This window comes from Mustela nigripes, chromosome 4, assembly GCF_022355385.1.
Source record: "Mustela nigripes isolate SB6536 chromosome 4, MUSNIG.SB6536, whole genome shotgun sequence".
Lineage (NCBI taxonomy): Eukaryota > Metazoa > Chordata > Mammalia > Carnivora > Mustelidae > Mustela > Mustela nigripes.
The window spans coordinates 150,142,075-150,154,301 of record NC_081560.1 but is presented as its reverse complement, the minus strand read 5'-3'; the positions used below and the strand labels follow the sequence as shown (position 1 = coordinate 150,154,301).

At 43.8% G+C, this 12,227-nt stretch overlaps 1 protein-coding gene across 3 annotated transcripts in view; it reads right to left on the bottom strand.

The window, feature by feature from the left end:
- The window catches only part of BMPR1A (bone morphogenetic protein receptor type 1A), a 140,349-nt gene extending 130,128 nt beyond the window's left edge, over positions 1-10,221 (bottom strand). For 2 of the 3 annotated variants that reach the window (XM_059397956.1, XM_059397954.1), the window contains exon 1: positions 10,132-10,186. The gene's annotated coding sequence lies outside the window, so the exon portion shown is untranslated. Of the gene's footprint in view, positions 1-10,131 lie in introns of all 3 variants that reach the window. The other variant, XM_059397955.1, reaches the window with a different exon arrangement.
- Between the last annotated feature and the right edge of the window lie 2,006 nt (positions 10,222-12,227).

Here is a 12,227-nt window from a genome sequence, read left to right as displayed (position 1 = left end):
GGGGGGGTGTGGCGCCTGGGTGGCTCAGTTGGTTAAGCGTCTGCCTTTGGCTCAGGTCATGATCCTGGGGTCCTGGGATCAAGTCCCAGATTGGGCTCCTTGCTCCTCTTCCTGCCACTCCCCCTACTTGTGCTCTCTCTAATAAATAAAATTTTTAAAATAGAAAGAGAAGAAACTAAAGAAGGCTCTATGATAATACAGTTAGGGAAACTATATTGGGGTGTCACCAGACTAAAAGCTGAGAAGGCTTGTAATAAAGAAATCTGATCTATTAATAAATGGTACAAGAAACACCAAAAGACTGCCTTTAAATAATGATGCGAAAGAGCTAAGTTTTAGGTATGAACCACTGAGGAAAGCTTCACAGCCAAGATAGGATTTTGAAGCATTTTGATAAGCAAAGAAGAGGGGGAAGGAGAGTCCAGGTATAGTCCATTATAATACATAATTTTAAGTTTTTTTACTAGCCATACAAAAAAAGCAAAAAGAATCAAGTGAAATTAATTTTACTCCTACTTAATCCAAAATATCAAAACAGCATCATTTCAATAAATAATCACCATTTTAAAAGCATAATGGGATATTTTACACACCTTTTTGGTACTATCTTCAAAATGTGGTACATAATTCAGACCAGCCACATTTCAAATGTTCAACAGCCACATGCGGTATTGCCCACTATAGGGGATGGTAGAGGTCTAATGATTCTGAAAGGGAACCAGAACTGGATACTTAGGTAATAGAAGGCAGACTGCACCAGAGCAAAAGGCCAGTGTGAGATCATCTGAATTTCATATTGTAAGCAAATAAGAAACCAAAGGAAAATATTTAACAAGTAGGAATGATGACTAAAGCACTTTCAGGAAGATTAACTTCTTTTTCTCTACTCAGATTGTATGCATAAATTCAACATGCAATTTTCTTCCCAACATTTTTATTACATGAAAGATTACTGAAACAAAATAAAAAGAACTATCTGTCATCAAGCAACTACATTTTGTTGATTTAAGATACTTCTGAGTATTTACTGTTGAAATATTTTCATTTCATGACACTTTTAAACAATTTTTTTGAAAAATGTTTTAAGAACTTTACCAAAGTTTAACAGCCTTTAACACTCTCTATCAAGAGCTTCTTTTAGCCAGAAATCTGAAATATTCTTAATTAGGTGCAAATTTAAGACATTTAAGATCTTAAACTACTGGCCTACAATACAAAAAACCTTAACTGCTAATAAGAAAACTACCTACAAATTTTAACATACATAAAATGGTATCACAACCATGAAAGTCTCCAGATTTCTTAACTTCAAAATTGAGAGCTTCTAACATTTTGGGTAATTTACCCAAAGGCTAGAGGAAAAAAAAATGCTCAAGAAATGAGATAAGAAATCAGGGCATGAAAGAACACCACTGGCCACAAGCCATTCCCTTCGTTACTTACAATGACTGCCAAGGCAGGAAGAGGGACTCTACAGCCAAGAGTCAGAAACCCAGTGATGTCACCACAACCAAAAGCATTACACGACCTGCAATTTCAGCAAGAAACTGCTCTGCATTAAAGCTGGGGAATTCTTTCTTTCTTTCTTTCTTTCTTTTTTTAAAGTAGAAAATGATCTTAAGGTTCACCAAGTACCCTTCACTTTTTAAGATAAAGAAAAGGAGATCCAGATAAGTTTAGCATAGTATCCAAGACTGCACAGCTAACTTAGTGGTAGAACCAGTACTAGATGTTAATTTATAAAAACTCAGAAGCCAAAACTTAAGTGTTCTGCTTCTTCATAATTTTTCATATTTCCCAGATTATCCACATTAGCTGCATTTCTTTTTTTTTTTTTTTTTTTTTAAGATTTTATTTTATTTGGGGCACCTGGGTGGCTCAGTGGGTTAAAGCCTCTGCCTTCAGCTCAGGTCTTGATCCCAGGGTCCTGGGATCAAGCCCCACATCAGGCTCTCTGCTTGGCGGGGAGCCTGCTTCCTCCTCCCTCTCTCTCTCTGCCTGCCTCTCTGCCTACTTGTGATCTCTGCCTATCAAATAAATAAATAAAATATTTAAAAAAAAGATTTTATTTTATTTTATTTCATTATTTGAGAGAGAGAGAGAGAGAGAGCCGGAGCAGGGAGGGGGAGTAGCAAAGGGAGAGAGAGAAAGACACCCTGCTGAGCAGGGAGCTGGATGCAGAGCTTGATCCCCAGGACCCTGAGATCATGACAGGAGCCAAAGGCAGCCACTTAACCGACTGAGCCACCCCTATGCACTCCGATGCATGTCTTTTATAACTTTTAAAAGTCAAAAAAAAGTTTGCTTTAGGGCGCCTGGGTGGCTCAGTGGGTTAAGCCACTGCCTTTGGCTCAGGTCATGATCTCAGGGTCCTGGGATCGAGTCCCGCATTGGGCTCTCTGCTCAGCAGGGAGCCTGCTTCCTCCTCTCTCTCTCTGCCTACTTGTAATCTCTCTCTGTCAAATAAATAAATAAAATCTTAAAAAAAAAAAAAGTTTGCTTTAAAAACTACTGAATATTTTCAGAAACATTCTCTTTTTGCTTCCTGGTTTACAGTCTTACTCTCAAGGCTACTTTCTCAGGAAAGCCTTCCAAAGCACCTATACTCTAAACAGACAAGTTTCTTTATTACACACTCTCATAAGCTCCCTGTACTTCCCCTGTATGGATATATATTTTTTAAAGATTTTATTTATTTATTTGACAGAGAGAGAGCACAAGTAGGCAGAGCGGCAGGCAGAAGGAGGGGGGATGCAGGCTCTCCACTGAGCAGGGAGCCCGGTGCGGCGCTCAATCCCAGGACCCTGAGCCAAAGGCAGGTGCTTAACTGACTGAGCCACCCAGGTGCCCCCTGAGTCTTAATATAACTACAATTAGACAATTATTTGTGAAATGATTTAATAACTATCTTCTCTACCTAGGTCTTACACTGGTATTTCTCAGGGCTGTTCTAGGCTCTTTGCTGTGTACAGCAGAATAATATAACCATGTAATTATACACAGAATTGCTATTATGTGTGTATTTTTCTTCAGATACTCAAAAAATGACTTAACAAACAGTGAAGAGCCAAAAGATAGTGGATTTACACTGTTCACCTGCCTAGAGCCATCCTTTCTTTGGGGGAAACAACCACTTTTCCCTTCTCTCCTGGTTCTAGGAAGGCATTCAGTGCTGGTGTTTAACTGGCTCTCTGACTGCTCCGGGACAGTAAGCTAGCCCTGGCCAATGATGGCACCCCAGACTCCACGTAGTCCCATGAGACAGAATAGATGACAGAATAGATGCACCTGGGAAAGAGATACCCTTCTTACATCTTGACTCCGCAGCAGTAAGAGCCATATAAGCCTGGAGTTGCCAGTGGCTATCCTCTGCCAGTTGAAAGTCCTGCCTGAAAATCAAACCCAGAGAGTGGAGAGTAGATAAAACAGACCCCCTAATTACATCATCTGAACACTGAGATCCGAATTTCTAGTCTTTTTAAAAACTTGAAGTATGGGGGGAGGTGACAAGCCTTTTTCCTCTTTAAGCTAATTTGTGTTGAGTGTGTCATTTGGAAGCAGAAATCACTTGAGAAAGCCACCCAATTCTCATTAACAGAATATACAACCTACATGGCAATTGCTCCCAAATATCTACCCGCAGTTCAAACTTCTCTCAAACTCCAGCCCCATACATGTAACTGCCAAGTGGAAATCTCTACTTGGTTGTTAAAACCCCATATTATCAAAACTAAACTATTTTCCTTCACAAACCAGCTCTCATTTTTTCATCTCTACCCTATCATGTTTCCAAACCAGAAATATGCAAGTCATTCTTGCCAATCCCATTCCTTCTCTCACCCATAGCTAATTACCAAGTTCCGTCCATTCTAGACCCTAATTATCTGCCACCTTCCTAATCTGGGCCAAGATGGAACAGGTTTCAGTGTCCCTCTAAGTTTCAGTGTCCTCAGTCTTCCTCTCTTCAAAATGATTCTCCACTATATACCTAATCTCCTTAAACTGCACATCTGATTATTTTATCCCTACACTTGATATACCCCATCCTCTTTCTTAAATCAGTAGCCAATTGTATACAACTAGAGTAATAGCCAAGCTCCACTGTTCACACCTAATTAGTAGTACAAACAAATATATACACCCTAAAGAAAACAAAATTCATCCGGGCGCCTAGTTGATACAGTCGGTTGAGCAACTCTTTTTTTTTTTTTTTTTTAAGATTTTTATTTATTTATTTGACAGGCAGAGATCACAAGTAGGCAGAGAGGCAGGCAGAGAGAGAGGAAGGGAGCAGTCTCCCTTGCTGAGCAGAGAGCCTGATATGGGGCTCCATCCCAGGACCCGAGCCGAAGGCAGAGGCTTAACCCACTGAGCCACCCAGGCACCCAATGAGCAACTCTTGATTTGGGCTCAGGTCCTGGTCTCAGGGCTATGCTAATGACCGGTGTCAGACTCTGTGCTCGGCAGAAAGTCTGAGTTTCTCTCTCCTTCTGCCCCTTTCTCCACTGTGTTCTCTCATGCTCTCTCTAATAAATAAATCTTTAAAAAAAAAAAAAAAGTTAATCAGGACCATAAAAGTATAAAAATGGAATGACACCAGAGTAGCTCAAATTCACCTGTTTTTAATAAAAGATACCAAAAAATAATTTCCTTACCTAGTTGATGTCTATATGAACTTGGGTTTGGGGACCCACTGGGCCCTCCACACTCTGATCTACTAAAGCCCTGCTCTAACCTAGTGCTGTCTTCCAAAACCACTACTAGGGATCTCTAGGCACATCATTTTATTTCTATTTTTAAAGAACTAATAGCCTTTAAAATATTAGCTACAAAAACTGATATACAACTATGATTTAGAAAAATATCCAAACATTTACAATGATTTTTGTATTTACTTTTTAAAAAACTAAGTATATGATGATTGTTAATGATGACACATAAGTACTGGGTATTCTCTTTAAAACAGTCCATAAAATTGGCTATCACAACTCTCCCACAATTCCGCCTTTATATTATCTGCACGATTTTGTGAAAATTAAGCTCTCAGAAAGCTGAGGGTCAACTGCCTCAACAATCAGACTGGCATAACTAGTTGTAGGAGACCCCATCCAAAAATAAATATTTCTCTATACTGCCTAAAATGCTTTACTTGTTAAAAAAAAGTTTAACAAAACAAAAACAAAAACTTTTCATAGTAACAACAGAACTACAAGTCACTACCACATAAGTGTGGTTTAAATTCTTCCCTACATCTATACTAAAGGAATGGGAGCTCTGCTTAAATGAGGAAAAACCCTTTTTGTCAGTCCTAAGGCACACATATTTTTCATATTTTAGCATCTCTGAAAATAGGGTCCATCTTACAATTGATGGCTTCTTGAAATTAACTAGAAGCAGATTTTCTTTATGAGTGGCCCATAAAAGTATGGTGCATCTTGTAACTTCAATACAACTCAGCATTTAATCTTATAAGTGTTAAAAAGTTAGACTGACCTGGTCGGTTTGGACCTTGAAATATTTAAAAGCATTCTAAAAACATAAACACTAATAAAAAGTGGAAGAGGGAAGGACTTCCTAGTTCAAAATATAGCCTGAGGGGAAACCCATTTTCCTTTCTCTTTATGGCTCTCTGTTCCCCAAATCTGAAAACTGGATCGGTACTACTATAACTGATGTCCAGCCACTACTAGGCTAGACACCAGCCTTTCTCCATTTATTCATTTTAAAATGCAACAAAGTCAGTTACAGACCCAGGTGGCAGGTTAGTAGTAGAACTAATATTTGTATAATAGCTATATAAAACCAAATAACTCACAGAACTGCATTATCAACATGTGCATATCACTATATATAAATGATACTTCAATAAAGTTGATTTTTTTGAAGATTTTATTTCTAAGTAATCACTACAACCAAGATGGGCTCAAACTCACCACCCAGAGATCAAGAGTTCCATGCTCCACCAACTGAGCCAGCCAGGCACCACAATAAAGCTGATTTTTTTCAAAAGACAAATTAGTAAGTGCAGTAAGAAAATACTAGATAAAAATTGTCCTTAACCAAAAAACCCTTCCTTCCAAAGGAATCCCTTCAAAAGGGATTTCATTCAGAAGAAAATGGGAACAACTTCAGAAAGGGGGAAAAGCACATGTGCAGAAAGCAAAAATAGTAGGAGACAAGAATAAAGGAAATCTGAGATAAATTCCCTGGAAAGAACTTCATTTAATAAAAGACACTGGAAACTTCTAAGTAGAGAAGTGACAAACTGGGCTTCAATATTAACTTAAGCAGAATGGCATAAAAGAACCCAGATAAACCTGACAGTGAAGGCGAAAAGATTTTAACACTGGCCCAGGTGCAATGAGAACCTGATTCAGTTAGCAAAAAAAAAAAAATCAATGAATCAGTCAATCAACAAATATACAAATACATATACAATATATACTGTTGCATATAAATTTATATCAAATCAAAGAAATTTAAAGAAAAAGAACTGTGTGGAAACAAAGTAACAGCAAATTTGAAAACTCAATAAATAAATCTCTGGAAAAAATATTAAACACTAAAACTCACACAAGAAATAGAAAACCTACGCAGACCAACAGTTCTTAAGTAACTGAAATAGTATTCAAAGTCCTCTACAGAGAAGGAAGAAACAAACAAACAAAGCCTGAATGTTGTTATAGGTGAGACCTGCCTAACTCTCAAGATAATTCCAGTCTTTATAAAATGCTTCTAAGGGGTGCCTGTCAGTTCAGCACCTGATTCTTGGTTTCAGCTCAGGTCATGATCTCCGGGTTGTGGGATCAAGCCCTATGTCTGTCTGCTCAGCATGGAGTGAGCTTGATATTATCCCCCTCTCCTTGGCCCCCCCCCCACACTTCAGTGCCTGTCTCTCTCTCTGAAATAATTATCTTTAAAAAATACATAAAAATACATAAGATGCTCTTGAAATGAGAAAAAGGAAAGCTGCCCAATTCATTTTATGAGTCTATAACCTTCATACCGACATGTATCAAGACTTGTACCCACATCACCAGGAATAAAGTGGAACAATACGGTGACAGTAGAAGCAATAGATGTAGACTGCAGGTAAGATGTGACGGAATGGAGAAAGGTCTCGGTTTGGTATGACATCAACAGAAATAAGGAACACCAGGGAAACAAGTTTGGTAAGGAAGAGTTCAGTCTGAACCAGAACAACCAGGTAGAGGTATGTATAAAGCAACCGGGAAAAACAAGGATCTGCGCGCAGAGAAATAGAGAATGAGATCTGAGAATGATTTAGACAGAAGGGCCTGAACAATAAAAATGTCAAGGGACTAGTGACATAGAAAAGTGAAACCTGCAGAACACATACTAAGCAGGAAGAATGGAAAGGGGCATAGGGGGGAACAAAGTCAGTATATCACAGAAGCCCTTTGTCCTACTCCTACTCATCCTTCAGAATGGTTCCAAAGTGATGTTTTAAGGCCTTCCCAGATTGTCCCAGCACCACCAGCACCAGGACGGGTCCCCATTTTAAGCTCTTCTAATACTGTGCACTTTAATTATAATCAGTTACATGGGACGCCTGGGTGGCTCAGTTAGTTGAGCGGCTGCCTTCGGCTCAGGTCATGATCCCAGCGTCCTGGGATCCAGTCCCACATCGGGCTCCTTGCTCGGCAGGGAGCCTGCTTCTCCCTCTGCCTCTAGCCTGCCACTCTGTCTGCCTGTGCTTGCGCTCTGTATCTCTCTCTCTCTCTAACAAATAAATAAAAATCTTTAAAATAAAAAAATTAAAAAATAATAATTATAATCAGTTACAGTTAACTACAGAATTCCTTCTTCAATCTCTGTCTCCTCCACTAGACCTTAAGCTCGACAAGAGCAAGTACAATGTCTGCTGTTGCATCCAACTGCCTTGCAGGGTGTGTCAGAATATGACTAAGTATCTGTTGAATAAAATGGATATATGAAAAAAAAAAAAAAAGCCAAGGAAAGGCATTTCAAGAATGAAAAGACGATGTTAAATATCACAAAAAGCTCAAGGAGATTATTTAGAAAAGGGGCTTAAATGTGTTATTTAGGTTATAGGTAGCCCTTGTGAAGGTGAACTGCAGATAACAAGGGGTTAAGAAGTGAAAAATTAAATTAAATTAAAATAAAATAGAAGTGAATGGATGGCCAGGAAGTAAATGCAGAAAAAGTAAACTGCTGTTGGCAATCTTCAGAGATGAGATTATGAAGGACTGATTTTTAATTTTGCTTCAATTTTGCAATATTTTACAATTTTTCTTTAATGAACATCTAGTACGTTTACAATGAGACTTTTTTAAATGTTAATATGATTTTAAAAGGAAGAACAGCAACATGACAGCTTGAGGGAGTAGCATGCTCAAGGAAAGGTTTTTGTAAACTGAAAAAATCTTAAACACATTTATACTCTCAAGAACCCTAAAAGAGAGTAAAGCCCTACTCCATTAAGCAGGAAAGAGCAGAAAAATGAAACAAGGTGTTAACTAAGAGGAAGGACAAAAAACATTCCACGGAGATGGAAAGAAAACAGATGACAGAAGTAACCCAATACATTCTGGAAGGAGCTTCCACTGAATGCCTCAAGCTTTTCAGTAAAGGGGGTGGAGAAGTGACAAAACATTTTAAGTGAGTTCCACGAACACTGTGCAGAGGGGGAACACCCAAAAACACGAGTGGAATACTGGTTCTATGAAAGGGTATTCCAAATTTCCACCACTCTTTTGTAAACTCAACCCCTTTCTAGCTCAGAACTGCCCATATTTTTGCTTTAAGTTCAAATATTTAAATAATACTCGTTCACAGACTTTTTATTTCAACTGAAAACAGTGATAAGCATTAAGTTACTTTCTACTGCAATTCAGAGTTGAACTCTCGTGAGTGACAATAGAAGAGTTGTTTTCAACTCAAGTAACAAAACAGCGATCATTTCAAGTACGAGTAACTGCAAAGTGCTCTAAACATAAAACTGTTTACAAAAAGAGGTTTTGTTGTTGCTTTCAAACTCATCCTAAATCTCGCTCTGACAGTTCCTGAACAGCAGAGAAAACCCTGGGTTCAAATCCCAGCTCACCCAGCCAAGCTACTGAACCTCTTTGTGTCTCGGTTTCCTCGCCTAAAAAATGAACACAATAACTAGGGTTATCACAAGGATTAAATGACGTCACACAGGTGAATGCGCCAAATTCGCACTGTGTACTCAAAAGAGTTTGGTAACCACTTATTTGAAAGAGAAAAACTGCAGCCCCCCGACCAAGTAAAACATCCGAGAGCATGGACGAGTATACAAGTCACAGTCACAAAACGCCAGACCCTTAACACATCGCACATTATTTTTCTTTCCTGACGCAAGCTATTTTTTTTCCTGCCAAAGCTTTCCACTAGGAGTCTGGAAAGACCCGGGGGCGGGGAGGAGGGTGGCGGGGGGTAGGTTACACTCAATCCGGCAGAAAGTTTTCACAAACTGAAGTGCAGAATCACAACAGACATGGCAGCGGAGGCCGCGCAGGCAACAGGTGAACCTCGGAGAAACCGGGCACCTTCCCGCGGGCAAGTGTTGGGGGGGGCCTCGCAGCACCCCTGGCTCTACCACCCCACAGAACATTTTTCCCCCCTCCTTCGCCGAAGCGGAGAGAGACAAATCGCGACTACCAGCCTCGCAGCTCCAGGGCGAGAGAGGTGAGCGCCTTTCCCATTTAAGGATTCAAGAAGCGTCCTCGGAGGCGGCTTTCGCCCACACCGCCTCCCCAAACTCTCCCTGAAACCCGGGGGTGGGGAACAAAAGAGGGGCCGGGCAGTGGGGCCGCCGCGGGGAGCTGCGAGGAGCAGACGTCGGGCGTCCGGGGGGCCGGGGTCTCCGGCGGGGCCGGGCCCGGGCCCGGGCCCGGGATGGGGCTGCCAGGCGGTGGGGCCCAGCGGCCCGCGGCCTGACCCAGCCGGGACGGCACGGACCCCGCGAGGCGGTCGGGCCGGGCTGCACCCCGCTCGGGCCTCCCGCGCGCGCCCGGCTACCCCGAAACTTCGCCCCGCGTCCGCGCCCGCGCCGGCCTCCCCGCCTTCGCCGCCGCCGCCGGCCTCTCCCGGCGCGCACACGCACTCACAGACTAGCCAACTCACCCGGCCCCCGGGGAACTCATCGTCCAGCCCTCGGCGCGGAGCGGGGTGGGCGCGGCGAGCCGCCGGGGCGCGGCGGGGGCCCGGCTCGGCCTCCGCCCTCGGCGTGCAGCGGCCCCGGCCCGGTCGCCCCTCGCGCGGCCGTGCGATCCTCGTCTCGCGCGGACGGACGCGCCGAAGTCCGAGCCTTCCTGCTCGCTCTCCCCGCCCTCCTCCCTCCTCCTCCGTCGAGCGCCAGCAGGCGGATTCCAATCTCCGCAGCCGCAGCCGCCGCCGCCGCCGCCGCCGCCGACACTCGCACGGGGTGGAGGGTGGGGGGGCCGGCGCGGGCGCGGGGGCCGGGGGGAGGGGCGGGCCTCCGCCGGACTCGGAGCCGCGCGCGCGCACTGGGAAGGCACCCGCCCCGCCCCGGACGCGAAAGGAGCCGAGCGCGCGGCGGAAGCGCCCGAAGGGTCCGCGAGGCCCGGCGCCCCCTTGCCGGCTGCGGGCCCTTGTCCCCGGCAGCGGGGCGCCGGGCTGCCGTTGGGGGGGCTTTCTCCTCCGCGCTTCCGCACCGGCCCCTCCCCACCGAGCAGCCCTCCCGCCGCCGCGGCGGGGCCGGCTCGTCTCCGGGAGCCGCGTCCTACAGACGCCGCGCGCGAGACGCACACGACGGAGCGCCGTGGAGGGACGCGGGCACCGCCGGCGCGGGCTGCGCGCGGGCCGGGACCTCTGGGACGGGCCGGCCTCCCGGATCCCTTCGCGTGGACCCCTTCTCTGACACACTCTTGTGCTCCACGTGAGCGCCAGCACTCACACACCATGGCGAGGACTTGCCAGGTCGTGGTAGTGGTCGTGGTGACAAAGAAAGGAGAGTGTGGCCACACTACATCCATTATCCCCACCGCGCCCCGGTTCCTGGGCTGGGCTCTCTGCCAGTGTGCCGAAGCCTAGGTAGGCCGGCGCAGGTGGGCGGGCTCCGAGGCAGCTGCGGGGAGACTAGGCATCTCCGCTCCCCCACCCCATCCCTCCCTCCCCCGCAGCTGGGAGGCCCGGCCGCCCAGGGCCCTGTGACCTGCGAGCCCGTGAACTCCTAAGGCAGAAGAGCGGCGGCGTTAACCCGGGCCAGCTGAAGTCAGCGGACTATAAATATTGCTCCCGCCTCTACCTTGGCTCACTCTTAGGACCTCGTGTGCCCTCCGGAGTCTCATTCCCTCCCTTTGGAAAATGCAATTAATTGTCACTACTTCTCTTCTAGCATTTCTCTCTTTCTTCGGGGAAAATGCTGTTAAACGTATTCAGTATCCTGTATCCGAAGAAAAGAATATAGGCCCCCTTTTAACAACCAAGGGTAACCTTAATCTCTTTGCTCAGTGTTGCAACAGTTATGTATCGTGTTAAATTAAGTCTCTACAAAAGATAACTCTTTTTAAGTCCTTTTATAAAATCACTTTTTCAGCTAGGTAAGAAGAAAAAGGGAAGAAAAAGAATGTGCCAAGCACTGGAATTTGTTTTTATACGCATTCTCCCTAAAGAGATGTTTAGATTCCAGAGAATTCCCTTTTAATCTTGTTTAAATGTCTAAATTCTTTTACAATCTTGTTTAAAGATTTTTTTTTCTTTTTTCCTTTTACAAACCACGTTTGCCCTTTATGCCTCAGATACCTTCTGTAATTCTAAGGTTTTGTTATTGGGTTTTTTTTCAACTCCGGCAATTCTCATTTTTTTTTTAATGAACTCTTGAGCTGTCTCAGGTTTGAGAGTCAAGAGTTGTAGTATCTTGCTGTGCAGGGAAAATGTATGATAATATGAGTTTTCTTGCATCAACCATGAATTTCCTTTCATCAACTAAAACTCGTCACTTTTTCAAGTTTTCTACATTTCTGCTTTATTTTTAGGGGAAAGGGTGAAGCTTTTACTGAAGGAGAGTCAGACACATTGGCCAAAGAACTCAGTGATGTATGCTGAGCAATGTGTCATGGCAGATAAAATCATGACAAGTGTGTTAAAATACCGTCTGAAGCTTGCTTCAATTTTTAGGCATGTGAGTCAGTCCATGAAATAGACAAGAATTTCAGTTTAAAACTTTAGTACATCAAATTTCTGAAACTAGCAAATCA